Source organism: Xylocopa sonorina, chromosome 2 (genome assembly GCF_050948175.1).
Source record: "Xylocopa sonorina isolate GNS202 chromosome 2, iyXylSono1_principal, whole genome shotgun sequence".
NCBI lineage: Eukaryota > Metazoa > Arthropoda > Insecta > Hymenoptera > Apidae > Xylocopa > Xylocopa sonorina.
In genome coordinates this window covers 15,983,907-16,006,093 of record NC_135194.1, presented here as the reverse complement: position 1 = coordinate 16,006,093, position 22,187 = coordinate 15,983,907, and the positions used below count along the sequence as shown (strand labels likewise).

The 22,187-nt window shown below is 49.2% G+C and overlaps 1 protein-coding gene across 1 annotated transcript in view; it reads right to left on the bottom strand.

The window, feature by feature from the left end:
* LOC143433123 (uncharacterized) overlaps nt 1-21,754 on the bottom strand; it is a 58,662-nt gene extending 36,908 nt beyond the window's left edge. Inside the window, exon 1 of the mRNA XM_076910269.1 lies at nt 21,611-21,754. The gene's annotated coding sequence lies outside the window, so the exon portion shown is untranslated. The remainder of the gene's footprint in view (nt 1-21,610) is intronic.
* Nucleotides 21,755-22,187: the final 433 nt, after the last annotated feature.

Below are 22,187 nucleotides of genomic sequence, written 5' to 3'. Positions count from 1 at the left end.
TCCGGGATAGTCGGGAGGCAGGAACGTACCGGCTGAGCCCGGCACCCCGGGAACTTGGTTCGGATGGTGGCAGCCCTGCCTCGAGCTCGCCAAGAACACCGAGGGTATGGGGGTTCGACACCAGGGCGGGGTCCTGTCACGAAGGGCTCCCTACCTCGAGAGTGCATGGCCAACGTGCCGTGGACTCCGACGGAAACTACTCGTTTTCAGGGTCAGCTCATTTTTTTCGAGCTACTCTAGCCCCCTCGAAAATGCCTCGATTCTCGGTTGCTCGCTAATTGACACGGGTGATTCCGCTCGACCCACAGCTTCCCAGCGATTGATACGCGGGCGTAGATATTTAGGCGCGAGCAGCCGAGTGTTCGGTTAACGACCTACCGTAACATGTTTCGGCTGAATTTAACGAGAGTGGGCGGAAATCGATTGGCTAAAGTCGAGCGACAGCCAAAGGATCGTTAATTTGCACGACTAATAATTTATTTTCAGTGTCTACAACCTAATCATCGATACGCGATTCATCCCTTGCTTGCTTTTACTCATACCGTAATTCGAATCAGGAGATTTTCCATCTGTAAGACTACGCGTTACTGCTCCGTAATCTCCAGCGATTGCAGCGCGTTCTACCTGGAAATCGTTCGTTGTTTAGACAACTACGGTGGTCGTTCAAGCGAAACATAATACGCGTATACCTGCTGCTCGCACTCGCCTACAACTCCTGGCATACGGCTGTGCCGCTTAGCCGCCTTTCGCCTTTCGTCGCGGTGACTAATGCGAAAAGCGGCACCACCGTTGAGGAACGCTCTCAACATCGGCAGGCGCTCTCGGCCGGGACCGTAAGTTAGATAACAGTTCGGCACGTACGGAATTTTGGAATTCCGACTAGACACCGGCCGGACAGACGTTCAACTCTCTCTCTCTAGTTCTCCAGTGATTTCGATGCGTCGCGTCGGTCCGCTTTTCAACGACCAGCCCGTAAAATCCCTTCCATCCCGCGCTGCCATGTCCCCGCATCGATTTTCGAACAACAACGACCACCCATACCGCCTGGCGAACTTGAAAATCACGCGGATATCTATCGATTTCCCCGTACCAGACACGCGAAACCGATCGCGGCCCCGAAGAACAGCTAATCCCCGCAGCGTTACGCGCGAATTCCGACCGTCTCGATTCGCGACGATCGATGCCCCTGCGCGTTTCGTTCGCCGGAAATCGGTTGTCAATAAGCGATGTCCGAGTTCCCAGTATCGAATTCTTATATGTACGCATATCGACTCGATGCGTTCAGCCATTCCGTGCCGTAGAAGTGACGTAGCTCATTACAAATAACAATTCGAGTAATATAAAGTCTGCAATTTATAGGCGAGCATGCTGAATGGTAATTAGAAAGTTACCGATAAAAAACAAAACAGGGATGTATAAATTGTTGAACGACTCTACCCAGTCCGAGGTTACTCACTCGGAAACGACGAAACCGTAATATTACGAATTGCTCGTAACGACGCCGCACCAGCTGGAGCGTTGCTCCTTGTAGCCACGAGTTAATAGGCAGAAGCGATCGCACGATAGACAAGGTAATATCGCGCGGAAGGAATTCGCGTTGAAACCGCTCCGAATGACATAACGGAGAGCGCACGGAGAGACTCGGACTATATATCCTCGAGACCGGAATATAATGGCTTTTCTCGAATTAATGGAAATCGATTTTAGGAGTGCGCACAGCTTCGCGGATCCTGTTCCCTATTAGAGCACGATCTAACGTGCACGAAGCACGCCGGCGAATAATTGAAATCCATCTTTTCCCGCATCGGACCGCACCAACCTTTTTTCGTTAATCGAGCAATCCACGCTCACGTTGCCGAATAATAAATTCGATTAACGTCGCGACTCGGATGTAATCCCGAGTAACAGTTACCCGACTGCTCTACTTCGAGTCGATTATTTTCGATCGCGTCAACCGCGTTCCTCCTTCTTGCCTGCGATCGATCTATTAAACGACGTAAAAATACAACAGATTGTCACGGCACCGCTGATAATTGACATTCCTCCCAAGTTAAAGAGAGACCTCCCAGCGAAACGCATTAACCCAATTACAGATACGACAATGACGAATCAGCGTCACCAACAGCGATATCGTTATCGACGAACAATGCCCATGGTCAGTGGAACGTTGTCACAGGATTTCTTTGTTCCCTTTCCAATCCCAAGATGATTATTTGCCTCCTCCGAGTCGTCCCGCTTAAATAGCCTAAGCGCAGCTGATGAATAAATAAAGAGAGCAGCGAATCTTTGCTTGTCGGTTCCTTTTCATTTCATCGCTCTTTCCTTCTTCCCATCTTTTTTCCCCATTTTTTTTCTCGTGCCCGAGTTATTACCGCAATGGTTTCCGCTCTAGAAATCGCTGGTTCGAGCCGTTAACCAATTCTTAGCGGCGGTGTTAACAGGGTTTTCTCGCGACGCGCGTTAACGAGAAACTTCGCGTCGGACGCAGAAGGATGCGTGCGAGCAAGCGGCTGCAAGAATGCGCGGAAAAAAAAGGAAAAGAGCAAACGACGACAACCGACATCGAGAGTATGCAAAAAGAGGCGGGGGGAAGCTATATCGGCGGCGGTTAGCCATTCTTTCGCGGCGCGGCAGGAAATGAAAACCGGCTCTCTCTAAGGAGACTCGACAACGGTACACCAGCGAGCATATGGCGAACGGAGAAGCGATTTCCATGATACGCGACGATAACGCAGCGTGTGTACGCGGTGCGCTTGCACGAGATTGCGCTCAGCCGATCGCGCCGCTTACGAAAGATTCGTTGCATTCGAGAACACGGTTGTTCCCTTCGCTGTGACGCACACGTAAACTACAATCCTGCAGGAACGATACTCCCAATTTATTAATCATCTCTTTGTGCGAGAGAATGCTTTGTCCCACTCGATTGAAACGGAAGCGGGCACGAAGAATGGAAAAGAAAAGAGGGAAGAAAATAAAGTATGGACCGGTGCATTTCCGACCGAGATGCGAAACAAACGTTACTCCTTTGTATCTTGCGAACCGGACGACTGTTATACCGCAGTAAATTAATTAAGTGGCCAACGGTCAAGGGATAATAAAAGTTCTCTTAATTTCTTCCTCGCTCAACGTCCCTCCTTTTTCAGACTTTTACGGGAAACGTTGAATCGATCGCGTAAATTTGTCATCCTAAATTGTAGATACAAGGAGAAGGATATTCTTCGGGGTGAAGGAGTGTGCCATCCGAAATGTCTAATGAATTAACCGCGGTGCGGACGTTTAACGAGTGGAAGAATACGCTTTCCATCGGAAAGAGACGACTTCGGGTGTTGCGTACGAATATAGCGTGTAATAGATGGTGTCGATTCTCGTATACGGCACGTTCATTGCCGGAAACGGAAGCTCCACCTTAGTCGTTGACTACGACAACGTTTGTGTGAACGTACTCGAAGAATGTCGCGTACCGACGTACATACTTGAAAATCCGATCGTCTATCGAACATCAGCTATGACGTACTCATTGAATCATACGTCTCTACGCAGGGATACCACGGGAAACAATGGTAATTTAGTAATAATTGAAAAAATGTCGCTTCTCGTAGATCGGAATAATAATTGGAACGGGCTCAGTTCGGCTGTTAATGGAAGCATTACGCGTCCAATCTAGCGGTGTACGAGGAGCTCAACGAAGCTCGAAATGAACCAATTAAAACGCGTCGACAGCAACTCGAGTGGATCGAGTGTAAAAGGTAGTCGGTTGCGTAGACGCGTGCTATTCGAGGCGCCAATTAATGAAGATGTACGACGTGTATCTATGACACGATGCCAAATGGCACAAGTACATACTTCGGACACGTCCAAGCTTTCTTGGCCGATGAATGAACGCCCACGCATTTCGATGCAGCGCGAGAAGGTCAACGACCAGATGGAATATCGCGCGAATCGTAATTCGACGAAAATGCAATCGAGCACAAGGCCGTGTGTAGCGTGCGTTTCTGATTCGATGCCAACAAGCCCTTGCACATCCGTTCCTCGACGATCTATTAGATTTTAGAAAGCTTTTCGCCGTGGATATTCGCCCGGCACCGGCCGATTCGCTCGACGCGCGTCGATTTGTCAGCGTCAACGTAGGTGGGCGAACCCACGTGCATCTCCGCTGACTTCCTCTTCCCGACGTCGTTTCACCAACGACGATATTACCTTCTACGAATATTTACGCGAACGATCGTTCGCTACCATGAGAATTAAATAAATTTAGATCGACAGCGATAACGACCCACACTCCGTTCCGTAACGATTTCACCGCATGCGATACCGTGACGAAAGGTTAGGCGACACTGAACGGTTGCAAATAATAAACGAGCGGATCGTTAAGAGAGCATCGAACGCGATACGTATTAGCTCGTAGACACGGGCACACGTACCATTTTCAGAAATTCTTCGAGCATTTTCTGCAAACCTCTCCATCGGCCGTTCGAGGCACAAATATTTACTCGTGTCACGGTAAACTGAACACGATACTATTTGTCCGAGACATTTTATCGTGTCACTTTATCAGGTTTAACGTGACGTCGGACACCACGGGTCGAAGAAAATTTACCACGCACGCATACCCGACTATCGTGCCCTCCCTGCGAATATACGTTACTTTCGATGCAGCACGATCGAAGGACACGGTAGAACCGCTGACGCGGCGATTCGGTCAGAAAAGAAATCAACGACGTAATTACTCATATCCCAATCACGGGCGATCCAGGATCGTTCCATTGAATCGGGCCATAAATTACGAATCAGTCCGAGGTCGGAGGACCTTCGTGACTTCAAAGCATCAACGACCGCTAATATTATATTATTCGACGCCGGTTCCGGCGACCTTAAACGCGCTCACGAATCATATGTAGACGCACCGAGTGTCGGACCCGGCTGACCTGCCATTTTAATACGGTTAAACCTCGACTTCCGAATAAAAGTTGATCAGTCGCACGAATCCCTCGCATCCGTCGGAACTCTGGACGGCTGGCGCCCGAAATTATTTTCACCATCGTGATCAGCACACGCGAAAACGTAGCGCTCCGTATCGGGACGGACGTGGATCGTTGCTCAACGACGAAAACCGGTGCACGTACGCGTGGAATGCGCTCGTACCAATACCTATCGCCGCACCGTACACGTACGTGTTCCACGTATGGGTTCACTTCCCGTGAAACTTTTGTCTCCACGGAACCGGCCATCGATATCTCCCCTTCCTTCCATGTGCAAAATATCATCACGATGCGCCTACCGTTTTCCCTATCAGCCGATACCACTAACCTGCCGGTCACCCTCCGCTCGAACGGTTCGACCTTCGACGATGCAGAATCGAGCCACGGTTCTACTCTCGCCACCGTGCAACGTACCGGGTTCGCGAACCGCACGAAGGGAAAGTAAATATTTAAACGTCTTTCCACGATGCATTCGCGTCACGAACGAACGCCAGGACGCATCGACGATGAATCTTTTAGCGAATATGCGCGACCATTTCGTCTCCTCCGGGCCCGCTCGGAGGTACAGATTTAACAGGGAACCGGTCGTTTAACACTTTGCGATTCTAGTTGAATGAGAGACGAAAAACGAGGACAATCGTTCACCGGGCTACGATCGCTTTGCAAATTCTTTACGCGCTCGATCGTTCTCTCTCTCTCCCGTATGCGAAGCATGCCTCGAACGTACGATGGAATGCACGCGGCGCACGCATAATTAACATCCGAAATTCCTTTTCTTCCCTGACGAATTCGATCCACGAGCATCTGTCTGTCTGGCTGGCTAGCCGGAACGACCCGGAGCAGAGTAAATATTCTGTCCCCAGGTGTATCTAACTCGACCAAACGTAATTTGTACGGCGCGAAGCTACGACGTTGCCTAAAAGGCTAATGATACGCCCATTGTGCCCCGCTACTGGTGGGCTGTCGTTGTTCCAGCAAGACGCTGGTAAATCACCGGCGTCGGAGCAATTAAGTTCTAATTAAGCGTCACGAGACGGTTCTCGTTGCTGATTTCATTCATAAGGGTACACACCACGCGAACACCGTCAGACCTGTACACGAGGAACGTGACCACGATCTTATATAGGGTGTACCGGTTAACCAAGAGAACCGAGTCGACTCACGTACTCGCGTTTCATGGCGATCCGAACGATTCGTGAACGAGGCGAAAGGGTGGAACCTACTACCGTCTACCACTCCGAATGTACCGTTTTATGGGACCAACTTGCCATATTCCTGGAAACATTTCAGTGCTTCGAAAGCATTTCGCTGATCTAACGGAACCCCACGGTGACCGTAACGCCGAGGTGCTACGGACGCGGCGAATTGCTGGTTACATTCGGTAATATTACTTCTGAAACGAAAAAGAGCCGAGAACGGTCGTGTCTCTAATTACGGCGGACAAAGGTTTTAAAAACGAGTCACGAGCCCGACAGTCGACGCGTCAATTATATTAGGGGAGTCGCGTGAAAGAAAAGCATTTGGAAAAGCCGGCATAACTTCCCTCTTTCGTCGCGTGCAATTAAGCCCAGGTGCCCCGCGATGCATCGCGTGTGCGCGTGCACGTCTGCGTATCATCGCGCTCCAAGAATTTGATCGAACGAAAAGGGGGTGTAGGGGAAAAAGGAAAAAGGTATTCGTTCGACGTCCAGAGATTTTGAGTAAAAGCCAAATGTCCGGCGCGTAATTGGTTTAAATGGTCGTTCGGAACGGTGGTGCGCGAGGGGCAGATGTAAACGCGTCCATTTAAATCAACGGTGCGCCATGTGTTTTTCAGCGCGATGCGTGCACGAACGAACGCGTCGAAAAAGCCGCGTCCATGGAAGGTCGACGCGACAGATGCGTGCGCGTTTTTAAATAACCGAAAGTGTCCATTGTTTCCGGCGCGACGGGTGATAGACAAAAGGAAAAACGAAATTCGAGGGATCCTCGATTGATCGACTGCGGCTCCTACGAATCGACAGGCTGGTCGAGTACTTTGTAAAACTCAACGCGCACGCTTAAACGATCGCGTCGCGGGGGAAACGCGCGACGCTTCGCGTCTCGAATGTAAGTGAAACTGAATGGCCGTAGAAAACTACGTTTTGTCAGGTCGTTTAAATACATTCTATACCAATTCCTCGGGCAATTAGTAAGTGACGTCGTAACGAGTCGAAGCAGAACGGGGACTGGGACGGGTACGCGATCGCGTACCGTACGTGAACGCGACAGACGAAAACGAGCGTTCACCACTTTTACCGAAGGCAAAACAACCTCGTTAACATCTAACTTGGTATATCGATGAGACGCATCGCAAAAACCAGATTGGAATCCGTGAAAGAAAAAGCGGATTGTCCGGTAGCGATGGATTCTCAGGTAAAAACCGCGCGATTACAAAGGGAAGAGGCATATTATCGGGTGAAAAGGAGCGTTTCTTTTTGCGGTGATTCGATCGAAAGTACGAAGGCGGCCGTGCACCTGCGATTTCTCGCGGAGAAAAATAATTCCGCTCGTTCGACGTGCCTGCCTGTTTCGAATTCACGAACGGCAGTTGAACGTTTCCATCGTCCCCGCTAAAAAGGAATACGCCGGTGTGTGCGGCGACTCATCGAAGACGCGTTTCGAGACGGCTCGAGGCAATAAAAATGGCGGCGATTCCGTCGTACCGTTTACTTTATCCCGTGGGATGGTCCGAAGTGCAATAAACGACTCGCCCGTACGGTCTCTCGTTCAAACAAAACCGTTTATCCGTGCGACGTGGAAGCCTCGAAACCATCGGTCATATCCAACGAAACACAAGGCCCGTCACTTTTACCGGCTCGTAAAAACACCGTCTAAGACTCTGCTACGTTGATAATGCGGTTTTGTACCACCGTTTTATCTAATCGCTCATCGGAAAACTAAGGAGTGCTCTCGCCCGATTTTAACACGGCCCGATGACTAAATTCCAAATCCGACAAGTTTCTATTTGCGGCCGTCGTTCCTAAGAGGTATACCCCAAATGTTTTACGAGCAACCAGATAGATGTAACGAGCCCCACGCGAAAGATACCTACCGTAGACAAGACTCGATCAGCAATTACGTGTCTTGTCCACGTGTCGGTGCGATCGAAGTAACGATCCGTTCCGAGAAGCACGAAAATTCGCATGGACAGAAAAGTGCAGGTTCACCACTCGAAGGGTTCCCCCCCATAACCAGGGGTTTTCGCGGTGGCAGCACGAGGACGTCCAGCACCCTCTGGCAAGCTGATTCGTGGCGAACTACGCGTTTCCATCGCTCCTCGCGGTTGCACCAGGAGGGTCGGCTGGCTTTCGTATTGATTGTACCGTCGGATGATTCATGGAGTTCTCTCCGCCAGCGTGGCCCACCCCCGCAATATTCTAAGCCGACACGACCAACCCCATGCCTCGAAGCTTATCCCTATGCAGAGAAACGAAAGGGACACGGCTACGGAGGCTCCGTATTTAGGGGGAGATACTAGCACAGGCGAGGACAAGGACACAAAAAACAGTCATCGCGACTGACTCATTAAAGAACCAGATTCTACACGAGCCACGAATTTCCCTTATCGATGGAACTCCGTTTCTAGATTAGCGAGTCTACACCCAATGTATACAGACCCGATTTCTCCCGCTAGCTGTCCCGCAACATTTTCAATAAGAATTCTCGTCTCGTTTGTCAAATCGTGCCGAGGCTTTTGGATACCGGCACAACAGGTTTTTTGGGACGAATCCGGACGGGAACACAGACTCAAGGTGCGCGCGTGTACGAGGAGACAGGGCGCTCGTAGCACATCTGGCCGCAGATTCAAGGCCGGATAATCAACTTTGCGTAGAAGAGAGACTTATCCTCTCGACGTATGCGTTTCGTACATACGTACACGATCCGCGTATGATACCCAAGGCCAAACGCTTCCCCCAGTGGCGTTACTCGTAATCCTTATATCGCGTTGAACGCATTGTACACGAGACACTGAGAGAAAGGACCCCGGGAGAGGGTGGAGTCGTAAAAAAAGTCAGACAAGGTCGGCTTACGCGTGCGATCACCGTTAACATCAACGTTATTCTTATCGCCAGTCAGGGAACACGCGATTTTAGAAAAACCCTTCGAACTCGAGGTAACCTCTCTCTCCCTCTCTCTCTTTATCGATCTTGTCTCGTCGCCTGTCTGCCCCGGACGGAAACCAAGTCGAAGGTGAAAGTTCCATCGTGAACGCGTCCCCGTGTACAAAATCCGAAGATCGTCGCCAGATATTGACCGGAACGAAATCCGGTGTCATCGTGATCTTCATCCGCGCGCATACTTTACAACCGTTCGTCTCGTTTCATCTCACGCTCGTTACTACTTAAAATGTAAATATGCACGACAGCGTTTGTGTGTTTGGTGACGATAATACAGGACTAAAGTAAAGTTCCCCGCTGTCCGACTGCCACGACGGTTTTGATAAACGGCTGTAGTAAATGGTGCGAGCACGGCGAACGTTCTTCAACTCCGATTTTGAAACGGCCAAAGGAAAAACGATCGCGAAATCATCCGTAGTCAGTAGGTTCGGGCTCGATATCCCTCGACCGTTCCGGTATTCTTTGGCTTCGGTATAGCGTTACGGCAAAGGTGGTCAGCGTGCCAACGTTCGAGAACAGTCCTCCTCTTCTGGTTGCTTCGACGATGCGTCCTATTAATCCATCGGGGGGATGCGTAGAAACCAACGCGTATTCTCAATCGCGGGGGACAACTTTGTAATATTTCAGTGGACAACGAGTATCTGATACATGCTTGCAGTAACACGCATAAACTTGCTAGGAGAAGGAAAATCTGAGAAACCTTTACGAGGCGATACTCGACACTCTCGATCCTCTTTTGGCGTAATCTGCGAAGATGATCTCCGCTCGCCGCTGGATCACGACTCTTTAAAGAGAGAGGACGCCACACTGCGGTCGTTGAATATCGTTGAATATCATTGAATTATCCAGTCTCCCACGATGCCTAAGAGACGTGCACCAGACGACTTGTGATCAATCGGATTCTGCTGCATTCCAATTTTTAAATGAATTCACGAGCCAGAACGATATTCTCCGACAACACGATGCACCATGCTCGCTCGTAAGGAGCGTCGTACAGAGCGGATACATCGTCGCACTAAATTACGATTTCTCGCGTTTGATCCGCCTTCTTGGTTACGGCAACAGTCCTACAAGCGATGGAGACCGTAATTATTCGAGGCATTCATCTTTCCGCGCGGGAGAACTTCGAGAGACGTCAGGGACGAACAAAACTCGAAACAAGATTACACTTTGCGTTACACGTCGAGTTCGAATACCGATACACTCGTGGTTACCTAATCCGTGATTACCTCCCCGGGTGGGAAAGTTCTCGGGTCGAAGATGAACCAGAGAAAGAGTGATTGCCTAGTCATGCCACACCGACTACGCCTCGAGAAAAGCTGAACCGAACGCGAGTCAGAGCCCTTACACACGTCCGTCAAAACTTTCCAGCCGCCCTCATTAATTAACTCTTTACGTTACAACGAAGTACGCCGTCAAGTCTCAAACGCTTGTAAAATTCCGTCGATCAACGTTCGCTGACGACCTCGTTTAATTACGACAATGTAAATTTTCCTTGACAAATTAAACGGTTCTAGTGCATAATATTGTATATATGTACACGATACCGGAGATAACTGACCCGGGACAAGGGAACGAAACCTGTTGGTTGGTTCGGATCCATCAGGCAACTCGCGCAGAACAAGCATAAACCGTAGAGTATATAGCTACTATAAGTGTAACCACAGGAGGGAGAGAATCAGAGGAACTTGAAGAAGGGCTGGCTTAGAGGTTAAGCCGCTCGTACTGTCTTCCAGCGACGAGATCACGCGTTAATTCGATACTTCCTGGCTCGCTCGGCGGGACCAGATTTTTCTCGAGGACTTGCCTTACCGATGCCTGCAAACCACGTGCCTCTGGATATACTCTAGACTATAGTCCTACGATCTTGAATAATTTCGCCTATCTACGACGGCTTAATCTCGCTGAATCCGTCTAACATAAATTTCTATTTAAAAGCGCCAGTTGAGAAGAAGCCTAAGCTCGTTAAAAACGGCGTATATAAATTCATTAGGGGATGGAGCGGCGCGAACGTAAATTCGTAGGTTAGTCGCAGACCAGGAAGCGAGGTGAATTTCGAAAGCAAAACCAGCCGAGGCGCAGAGGACTCCAGCTCTTCCTACCTGCGCCGGCTGGATTACGCATATTTCTGGCTCAAAGGACCGTCCAGGACCAGCGGCGAGCCGAGCAACCTTGCGAGCAACCTCCGGGCAGGTATACACGAGCGAAACGCGGCGATGCCGGGATAACCGGTTTCCGCGATATACGTTTGTCGAAACGCCTTAATTACCAGGACCTCTACACGTCCTTTCGTCCCTCTCTCTTTCTTTCTCGATCCTTCGAGGTTCGCAGGAACGTATTTCGAGAGCCTTTGCGCGCATGCTTCAACTGGGTCACGATAGGCATCGGCAACTTGTTTCGAAATCGAGTAACCGCGTCGATGCCGTGGCCGATATATACGCTGCCTTTGCCCCGTGGAAAGACTGCAGGCCTCTCAACGCCGTTTAACGTTCCAACCGAATTTTCAATTACGAGTCACTCCGATCCGCGAGCCGAGCGCGCAGCCCCTTGCACCTATAATTCATTAGCAGTACCGTGCCAGTGCGTTTAATCTTGTAGAGTGCAACCGGGGGAAGGCTCGATGCGGGAGCGTATGAACGAACGGCCTCACGTTTCGATACATCTATTCGAATTTCTCATTATTGCATAAAAAACACGAGTTTCTTCATTCACTTAAATGGTCAAAATGGCCAAAACGAATCGATTATGCGATCGAAGCGAGTTGGAGAGAGCAGGAGAAATCGAAGAAACCAAAGCAGGCGAATGCGCGGACAGCTGCACTCTTGAATAGCGATCGATGTCAATTAGCAATCTCGTCAATTGATATTATACCCGAAGGACCGTAGAGAGGCCGCTGTATCTCGTCGACTCGAATCGTAGTAGGCAACGTTCACCAGATCCCGCGGAGCACAGTTTTTACCGTTTTCTCGGCAACCGTTCCGCTACACCTCGTCGTTTACTTCTCTCGTCGGACTTTCCTCTCGCTCGGTGCCCGTCGTCGTGCAAAACGGTACGCGACGTCGCCTCTCTCTTTCGCACATCGCGGCCCCCATTCTCTTCCTCGCTTTACTAGCTGCTCTATTCACGCGCCCGCTACACACGTACACCGACAAAGATTATCAGTCCTCTTGTATGACTCACTCAAATAGTGGAGTACCATAGAGGCAGCAGCCGCGACGGAACGAGCTGCAGTGATAATCCGTTCGACTCTACGCCGACCAAATAGAAGTACAATTAGAGTCCGCGTGCTTGGTACACCGTACTAGCGTACGAAAGTGTCGGAGACACTTGCAGGATATTTTTGATAAAAACTACGAGAACGAGGGAAAAAGTTTCGATTCAAGTTCGAGGCGAAGCGCACGATTGTCGCCAATCTCTGGTTGGTTACTTAACGGTATCGCGTGACACACGGCAATCTCGTCAACGTCGAACAGGACAACGGTGGCACGACACTCTGTACGTTACCTCGAATCGCGAATGAATCGGTTCACGGTACCAGATCCTACGATCCCCTGTCCGCCCGAGATCTCTCCTCTTCACCGTGAACGTATCTTAACGACGTAGGTCGTGGAGGGCAAAGAAACACTCCATTACTCCGTATCTCCGTGAGGGAATTACTCGACTGGGAAAAACACGTCTCGCATTCTCCGGCACCAGTGAACGGCGTTCGACGTTGCGCGTACTCCCCGACAGCGAATCGAACAGTATCGGACGAATTTCTTCGAGACTCGCGATAAAATTCCATGTCGGTTTATCGAGGGAGATAACAAGGCCGTGCCCAGGGTTGCTCCTCCGGCATGAGAATCCTCGTTGCACTTGGCGCCCTAGGACGATAAGCGAGCAACGCGAACGCAAACGAAAAAGAGAAAGAAAATGTAGCCAGTACGGCGGTAAAGTTCGAGAAAAAGCGAGAGGAGGCTGAGTTTGCGAGTCGTCTGTACCGGAGCCGTGCAAAACGGTCATACACCGGTGAACTACGTTAGCCGAAGTTGTGAAACACCGTGGTGTAAAAAAAAAAAAGTAGAATAATAATAAACGCTCGGGCAGCAGAAGTTTTAAATGTTGCGCGTTTACGAGCACAGAGGATACACATTAGGCGTGTCTCCTCTGAACCCTGTAGTCAACCGAGCATGTCGAAACCGGAACCTGAATATATCAGCTCGGTCCCATTTAGCCTTCCATCCCGCTTCAGAAGCTAGTCGAACGTAGCCGCCGTGAAATGGAAATCCGCCCGCAGACCTCTCGGGGGAGTGTCAACCAATTTTTATCGCCGCCTTTTTATCTCTCCGTGCTTTTTATATTCCCGATATATACGCTCGAGTTTCTCTCCATCTTCGCGAGTGCTTTACGGCTACGATTTTTCTTCCTCGACGATCTCATGGAATCGAACGAGCCAGGCAATGAATGATCTTCGAGGATGTTCGAGTTTGTCACGCGGGAGAGGACACGATCGCATTATGTCACGTATAAATGGCAGCTCGAAGGGTGAAACAAAACCCGATTCGTCTCTTTCGAGCGTTTCGTTCGTTCCTCCGTCTCTTCGCGTTGCGTACCTTCTAGCAACCAAGCACACGGTACCGGGCCGTGTACAACCTTAACCTTAACCTCGAACACCGACTGCACACCATCGCCACGCGCAAGCACTATTTTAAGGCCTCGTTTTAAACCCGACTCCGAGAAACGGTGATACACGACGCGCGTCTCGCGCTCTTCTACCTACTCCCGTTCTCCCACAGCAGGATATCAAGGTGTCCGCGCTCTCTGCGTAACGTTTCATTAAAAATTCGTCAAGCTTGACGCGCTTTTGCTTATAACTCGCGGCCTACTTTTCCGTCCCTGGCACACTGCGGAGAAACTCGACTTTTATTTATTTCCATCGCGACGAACGGGTCAACGACTCTGCTGGGTCGAGAAACTCACGCACAGGATCCGGCGAGCACGTGTCCGACACGAGAAACGACTTTTAAACGGTGAGATTCGCGGAGCACGAGAGATCGAAACGGTAAAAGCTCGTCTGTCGCATCGATCGTACGTTTCGACTGGAACACCCTCGCCGCGACTTCAATCTGTCAGCGCGTCACCCCTCTCGCCTAGACAGGAACTTTAACCTTCACCTTGAACACGCCCTCCCGTGTACGGCAACTATTTTAGGGTGGCGTGTCTTACCCTGAAAGAGAAACGAGCGGCTGCAACGCGGCTGCGCCCGTGCAGTCTAATCTTAACACGTTTCACCAGCCGAGTTGATCGAGTTAAGGCGGCCACAAAGGCACGAAGACGTCGCGCCATAATCGTGCCATTGTACTCGCGTTTAACCAGCCGGTCATTTATTCATTCGCGAGAACGCTTGGGAAAAAGAAAAGGAAGAGGGAAAAAAAAGAGAGGTAACGACGTCCCACGGGCGCGCGGAAATAACGCGCGGCTAGATTAGCGTGGGTGTTTAGAGTGACTCAGGGGCTGATTAACGCGCCAGTTCGTTAACGCGTAATCGCGGCACAATCACGATCGAACCGGTAAACTCTGCGACGGGAGAGAATTGAAATAGGCTTCGACGCGCAGAGAGCTATTGTGAAACCGACTGCCGAATTCACTCGTACGTGTTTGTACAGCTGCGAATGGTATATCGATCGCCCAAACCTGGGGTGTGTTTCGGAGATCGTGGTTATCGATAGGTTTCCAGAATACTTTCGCTTTCCTTTTTCCTCCGCGTGGAACCTCAAGTTTCGTGACCGTTGTACATAGGCAGATCGTTGCCAGCTCGTTTGTTACGAGTCGATTTAATTTACCGGACGATCCGTGGAACGCGAGAAACTTTTTAGGTAAATTAATCACGCGAATCGAGCGGAGCGGACGTATCTGAAAAATTGAGGCCAATTGGGAAACGAAAGGTGGAGGACGAAGTCGTCGAGGAGAAAGAAGATGAAATGAAAACGAGAGATGGACGAGGAGGGTAATTGAACGGGACCCGTACACGAAATGATTTATAACGGGCAGGAGGAGGAAGGTGTTAGTCACGGCGAAGCGCGAAGCATCGCGTGGACGGCCGAAACGCGATGCGGTACAGAGATTCGATGTTTCAGCTCCGCCATTACTCGATTGTTCAATTATCAGATAGCCATTGACGCAGAGCCATCGATTCGTTCCCACTGCCTTTTGGGATACTTTAGGCGGGCAAGAGCCTTTATCCGGTCGTAGGAATGGGATAATATAGAAACACGTGTCGTCTCGACGCATCCGTGGAAAACAAATAAGGGTTCCATCGGGACCGAAGGACTATTGACCGTCCCCTCTGGGCCGATCCGTGAAATTCGAAGCTGTAACTACATTTTCCTTCCTAATGGCATCGCACGTCGCCTCGGGACAAAGCGCACGTGAACGCAAGGCTATCGAAATCCCTCGATCGAAAACAGTATTGGAATATGATATACCGGAACCGCGAAGCGTTGCAATAAAAATGGTCTCGTGTTAACAAATAACACCCGGAACGGACAGGAAAACTGTCCATCCGCGCGAGCCGTAACGAGTGACGACGTAAGACGTGGAATGCGACTCCGAGGAACGGTGCGATCGCATTTGTTGGACCAATTAACGTGATTAACTGCAATTAATTAGAAGCGTAGAGGGATCGTCAGTCCGGAGGCTCGCGGTAGCAGCGTTCAGAGAAAGCGCCGTTCGATTCTACGGCTGAGATTCGTTCAGCCGCGATCACGGTGCTCGTTGTTATTAAAACCACCAATTACCGCGCTTTACCAACGTTCCTCCGAAAATAAGTAAAGTCGAATTCGGTGGTTTTGTTCGTCTTACTACTTCCGATCGGTTCTCGCTGATACGCGGAAATGAAAAGGGGAAGGCGCAGAGAAGAGGGAGAGGACGGGTCCTCGTAACCACATTATCACGGATTTCGCTGTCGGTCCGTGGCTCGTCAACGGGGACGTGGCTTAATCCATTATGTAGCTACCGTGTTGGCTCTTGAAGGCGGCTTTTCAAGCGTCGCGCACACAAAGACGCGCAGTCTCGCACACCAGCCACCGGGGGCCCTCTTCTGCTCGTCTCCCGTTCGAGCAAACAGCGATATTACCCGGCCAACAACGTCGCCGACGTAGTGGCACGAGGAGCATAGGCTCACAAGGAACGCAAAGTTCGCCTCGCGTTCGTCGGAATATTTCGCGTGTTACGGTTCACAAAGCCAGAATGGAAGTTGAATAAAGAGACGAGGCGTGGGCGCGGAGGTACGATTCACATTACCCGTGGTTCTATCCGACAATACGCGAAAATACCGGGTCGTTTCTACGCGAAGCTCGTCGGTGAAGAAAACGGAGTTGAGAGAAATGTTGTTTGGATAGTAACGAGAGTCCATCGATCCTAGCAGCTCTGTCGAATCCCAGACGAATCCTATGCGTGTACACCAAATTCTATGCCTGTACGATTCGGAGACCTGTCTCGAGTGGAACGAGTCCGTCAATCATCGGGGATCCTCGAGACACGAAGCAGAGAAATGTGTATTCTGTCTGCCGGGCACGAGATTCATGTTCGGCCAAGCAAATACGAACGAGCAACGTCGATACCACGTGTCCACGATTACGTAATAAACGTGACCATCATCCTTTCAGGACACTTGGATTACCCTTACCGACGAGTCACGACCACGAGCCACGGGTAAACGTATACTACCTGTATACACGTAACACGTGGCATACGCGTAAAGGGACAGATCCGTTAATTGTACGTGACACGGACGCAACCCCGTTCGGGGGAGAAGACGTCGGAAGAAAGTCTGGCTGTAAATATCGAGAGGAAGCCAGAGAGAAGGAAAGAGTCGAGACGAGGAGAGGTGGGTACGTAAAGGTTGTACAGAAGCTAGGAACTTTTGTACGATCAGCATGAAAGCACGGAGGGAGATGAAGGGCGAGGCTATAAGCCGAGCTAAGAATGCGGGAGAGAGAGCAGTGTAGAGAGTAGGGCACGGATGGTGAACAGCTGCCACGGCCTATGATGGCCGTTTTGTGTGAACGTGCCCCCATAACCCCCATACTCCCCCTTTCCCGAATCCCTCTCTCTCTTTCTCACTCTTCTAGCCACTAGAAGCCCTCGCGTATACAGTCATCCATCTATCCCCGGCGGCTCCCTGCTTTGCGAAGAATAAAGGCGCGTTCGCGACCCACGTGCAAGTGTATGCGACGCTCTTCTAATCTATGTGCCCGATCGAGCCGAAAATCTACCCGGAGAATATTACTTCTGAACGAAGGCTCGCCAACAGCCGAATCGAGCGGACAGCAGCACCATTCCCTCTGAAACGGAGCAGATCGGACGAAGAATCGAGGAGGGTGGAATCGTTGACGACCAAAGAATCGCGCATTGTCCTGGCCATCATGCTCGAGGAAAAGTTGTTTTTGGACGTTACGCCTGTTCTTGTAAGATCCTGTCGACAATGAACCGCTATCCATTGAATCGAGCACGAACGCAAGAAACATTGTCACTGTTCCACGTGCGATTTGTCTGCAAAGAAAGGATTCAGGAGAGTATATGCTACGTTTGAGAATCTGTGAAAAAGGCACGTATAATCGTGGTATACACAATCGTGTACACCACCACCCTGCGAGGAAGTTCTTAGCTTCCTAATAGCGAATTAATGCACTCCACTCCGACCCTCTTTTCCATTAAGCCTCTTCCATGATCGACTCCTCTGGACACTGATAGCGGGGCATAAAAGGACTCGCAATCGAGCACTTATCGTATCATCGACTGCAATAAGACGAAGCATAGAAATAGAACGATTCGGTGAAATGAACTGATATGCACTGACTCACAGGAAAGCTTCCCAGACCGAATTATTCGTCGAATAAGGCGTAAAAAGAGAAACAGCGTATAACTACTGGTTTTGGAGCACGAGTACCGTTCTCTTTAAGAAAGATGAAAGAGATACGGAGATCTTTAGAAGCTGTTTTCTATTCTTTTGGTAACCGTTTAAATCTCAGCGGAGAGCGCGAGATAAAGAGCTGGAACGATGGGACTTAGCGAGATTTTCGCTGATGCGAGTGACGCAATAAATTATAACGCGGATATCTCGACCGCCACGGTAGGACAGAATGTTGGCGAACACGATGGAGGCACGCAAGAGGAAACATCGGAGAGCGTCGTTTTGTTCGGCAACGGTAACATTGTTGTAACACGAGAAGATATTGTCCACTTGACAACGGAGCCACGGCATGGAAGAGAATCACTCCGGGTGCACGTGATGCCCGACCGATACACACGGCCTCTGCCTTTTCGTTCTGCCTTTAGAAAATGTTGGACACCTCCGAGGACTTTCAGTAAGAATTGTCGATGCACGTGCATGTGTCCAGCTATATTTTCTTATTGAATTACTCTGAAAATTTCATGCGGCAACTCGAAACATCGGTGGTCGTTGAAAAAAAAGACAAACTAGCGAAAACTCGAATAGCGACGGAGGAATGAATAGCTAGGCGATTGTTTCGCGGGCCCGATCGCTCAACACGCACGGTTGAACATCTTTTTTTCTCTCGTTGAAATACCAAACTCGAATCTAAAACGATCGAAACGTTTCGTAACGTTCGCCAGGTAGGCAGTCGGAAAAGGAGAAGAGGAAGAAGACGACGATGAAACAAAGCAAATCGAGTAAAAGAAAGTGAACGACGACGGTCGGGGAGCGGGGGAGGGAAGGGGAGGGTTATGGTAAGGGAAGAGAAAGAGAAAAAGTTGGAGAAGATAGCGGTGGCCGATGGAGAAAGAGGAAGAGGAGAAAAGAAAGGGTACGCGTTACGAATGGACGAAGGGAGGTTCGAGAAAAGGCGGTCCTCGAGGCTCCTTGTCCCCGACGTTTAATTTCAGCCAGTCCAAGGAGCTCGTAACATCTCTGCCGTGTTTAACATCGAGAAGAGGGCCTTGGGAACGAAGATGCCCGCGATCAACCCAGAACCAGTTCTCGCGCCTTAAGCGGGCGGTTCTCACGCGTTTATAGCCCTTCATCACGCTTTCCATTCGACCTAATTGCCCTGATCACGGACCCCGTGAGAACCACTGTCTGGTACACCGTTTTGCAGAAACTCGGAGAATACTTGTACTACCCGCGTAATCGCGTCCAAATCGAACCACTGTTTCGTGACCGTTTTGCTCCAAAGACGAAGACAAGACAAACTGCGAGTTATTTGCCTAAATGAAAAGGAGAAAACCGACCGTCAGGCTGTAAAGATACCGGTAAAACGAAAGAAATCGGTATCGAACAATGTTTATCGCGTAACAATGGTTGAGAATTACTGCCCGAGATACGATCGTACCATGATCAATAATACGACTGTACGGCCGGTATAAAAGACGCCGGACTCGCTTAACTTGAACGTTAATGAGTCATTCGAGAGTTGTGTTTGACACGTATCTGATACTTAATTACACGGCTACGACGGAGCCACGTTAAGTTTGAACAAATTTAACCAACCGTACAACAAATTACGCCAGCGCCTCGAAACCCCGAGACGTTTCACGTGCTCCTTTTCCTGTCTTTTCTTTATTAATTCACTAACACGCCCCATACGTACGCTCGCATCTTCTCGTCAGCTGTGAACGTTTCGAAACGTAAACCGGGAAACCGGAGTTTACGCTAGCGGAACAAAGAAAGTCAATGCCGTGACGTTTCCACGAGCCTTTTTACGGTTTACTCTAAATCCCGTTACGCGAGATTTCGCCTCGATCGCGGTGAACTATTAAAAAAGGAGCGACTAAGCGTGTCGAGGGGAGGGTCGATAACCGGTGTTCGATGTACAGTCGAATCCGAGAGTAACCGAATCGAACTCGCCGCGAGTGAGAACCGTAAGAATTCGACGCAAACGCAAACGTTATCGTTCCGCGTAAAACCACAATCTTCGAACGAACTCGCGTTCGTCATAAAGCAACGAGGAGTCCCAACGATCCTGGCTTAACCGCATCTGGACACGATATTTTATTCCTTTCTCCGCACCAAGTTCCTCTAATCGCGACGTGTAGAGTGAGTAGTACAGCTATTTGTTAATCTTGTCATTTTTTTCGAATAGGAAGAAGAACAATGTTTCAGCTCGGCGACACGAAAGTCGTCGACGAGGAGAAAGAAGGTGTACGCCGGGGACACAGAGGATACTACTCGAATAGGAACCGGAACTCGCGGTCCGTGCACAGAATCGACTACACGGTTGCACATGTACGGCCGTGCATACGAATCAGATAGAAGAGAACCAGAGGGGTTCGTAGGGGCGCGACACGCGAGGAGAGGTTATCGGCTTCGTCATTGATTTCTTCGTCGCACGAAAATAAATCTCGGTATCGGGAAGGAAGAGGTACACGCGTACACCACGCGGCCAATGTCAAAGCCACAGGAACCAAATTGAAATTCGTTCAACAAGAATATCCTCTCCGGAGATGATCCTGCGGCGAACCGATACGATCGTCCAAAATCGGAGGATTAAATAGAGATTTTCCGTCTGGCGAGCATCGCGAGTACTCGGCCGTTGCACCAGCAACTTCACGGTCTATTACATCCGTATAAACGCTACATCCACCTTTTAATTCACTGTACTGTTCCGATCCAATCCGAAAGACTGCGAAAAAATATTGATATATAATAACTTACAGTTTCGCGAATTAAACAGAATATTAGATAAGAAAATAGGCTCTATTTATGTGAATCCTGCAGACCTTAGTTCAAAGAAAATGCTACTTCTCCGTCCAGCGACGACACATCCGTAACTCTCTTTGACCTAGCTAACCTTGAAGCGAGCAACTTCGCGTCGTATATTGTACTTGGAATTCGAAATAAAAATATAAGTACAAACCACAATAAATGGCAGATGACTTTGTTCCTACAACGTTGTGCGGTACTCTAAGGTTGTTGCTTCGACGATGATAGTATGTTAGTCGGAGTTCAGAAAATATATATTATACTATAACATTATCACGACTTGAAAGACGAAGTAGTGCTTGCACAAATTGTAGCGCAAAAGTCTGTCTCGCAATCAGTTAACATCCATCTTGGAAAGTTTGATACAGATCGAATATCGGTTTATATCTGTTCTATCGATTTATAATTACCGAGAAGATTTGGAAAAATTTAGTAACGTCAGACGACGCGTAATTCGCGTGGAAGCAGGCAGATACCCGACGCCGCCTGTCAACGTGAAAAAAATTTCTACTCTATTGAGCATCGCGATCAGAAAACGTGCTGATACGAAAAATCGAATATCCGCGGAGGCACAGGGTTTCAAAGAGCAACAGGATTCTGATACGTTTATCCAGGGATCGTTACGATCCACGTGCTATGAAATACGTTTTCATAGGAACCGGCGTCACCCGGCGACACGCCGCCGTTATCAAACTTTCCATTCAAAGTCGAAGTAATGCGAATTACCGTACGAAAATTGTCACGCCGATAAATAAGAAGTATCGAAAACGATAGAAAAGGGTTTCACTCACCGTTAACGGCGAAATATCCTGGAGAAATCTGTCGGAATACGAATCCCAAGCACTTGCAACAACACTTCACTCGAGTACGCCGGTCACTGCGCTTGTGCGTTCAAATTCACCGTCCTCGAGCGAAACACTACTGCCATCTTACGCCTGGGGGCGAACGAACTAGTTTACAGACAAACCTCGTTCACAAAGGAGGCGCGACCAAGCACGAATTTTAATTCCTATTCACATGTAACAAAATAACAATTAATAATTAATTTAGCATATGTATATCAAGTTTTATTAAAAAATAAAAGCACAATTACGATTACCTTTAAATGGCATACAGTTTTACTACGCTAGCATAAAAATATATAAAACATTTATAACCTTACACGAACAACTTACGCGTCACGATTCAAGATGCTGAAAATTTTAGTCTAACAGTTGTTCCCTTAATTCATTTCATTTTTAGACCTGTTGTTACTTATAAACTTAAAAAAGGGTTATAATATATCACGAATTAAATGTATAAAGATTGAGATTAAATGCCACAATAAATATTTGGTTACCATAGAAAACAGAAAAAGATCGAACAGAA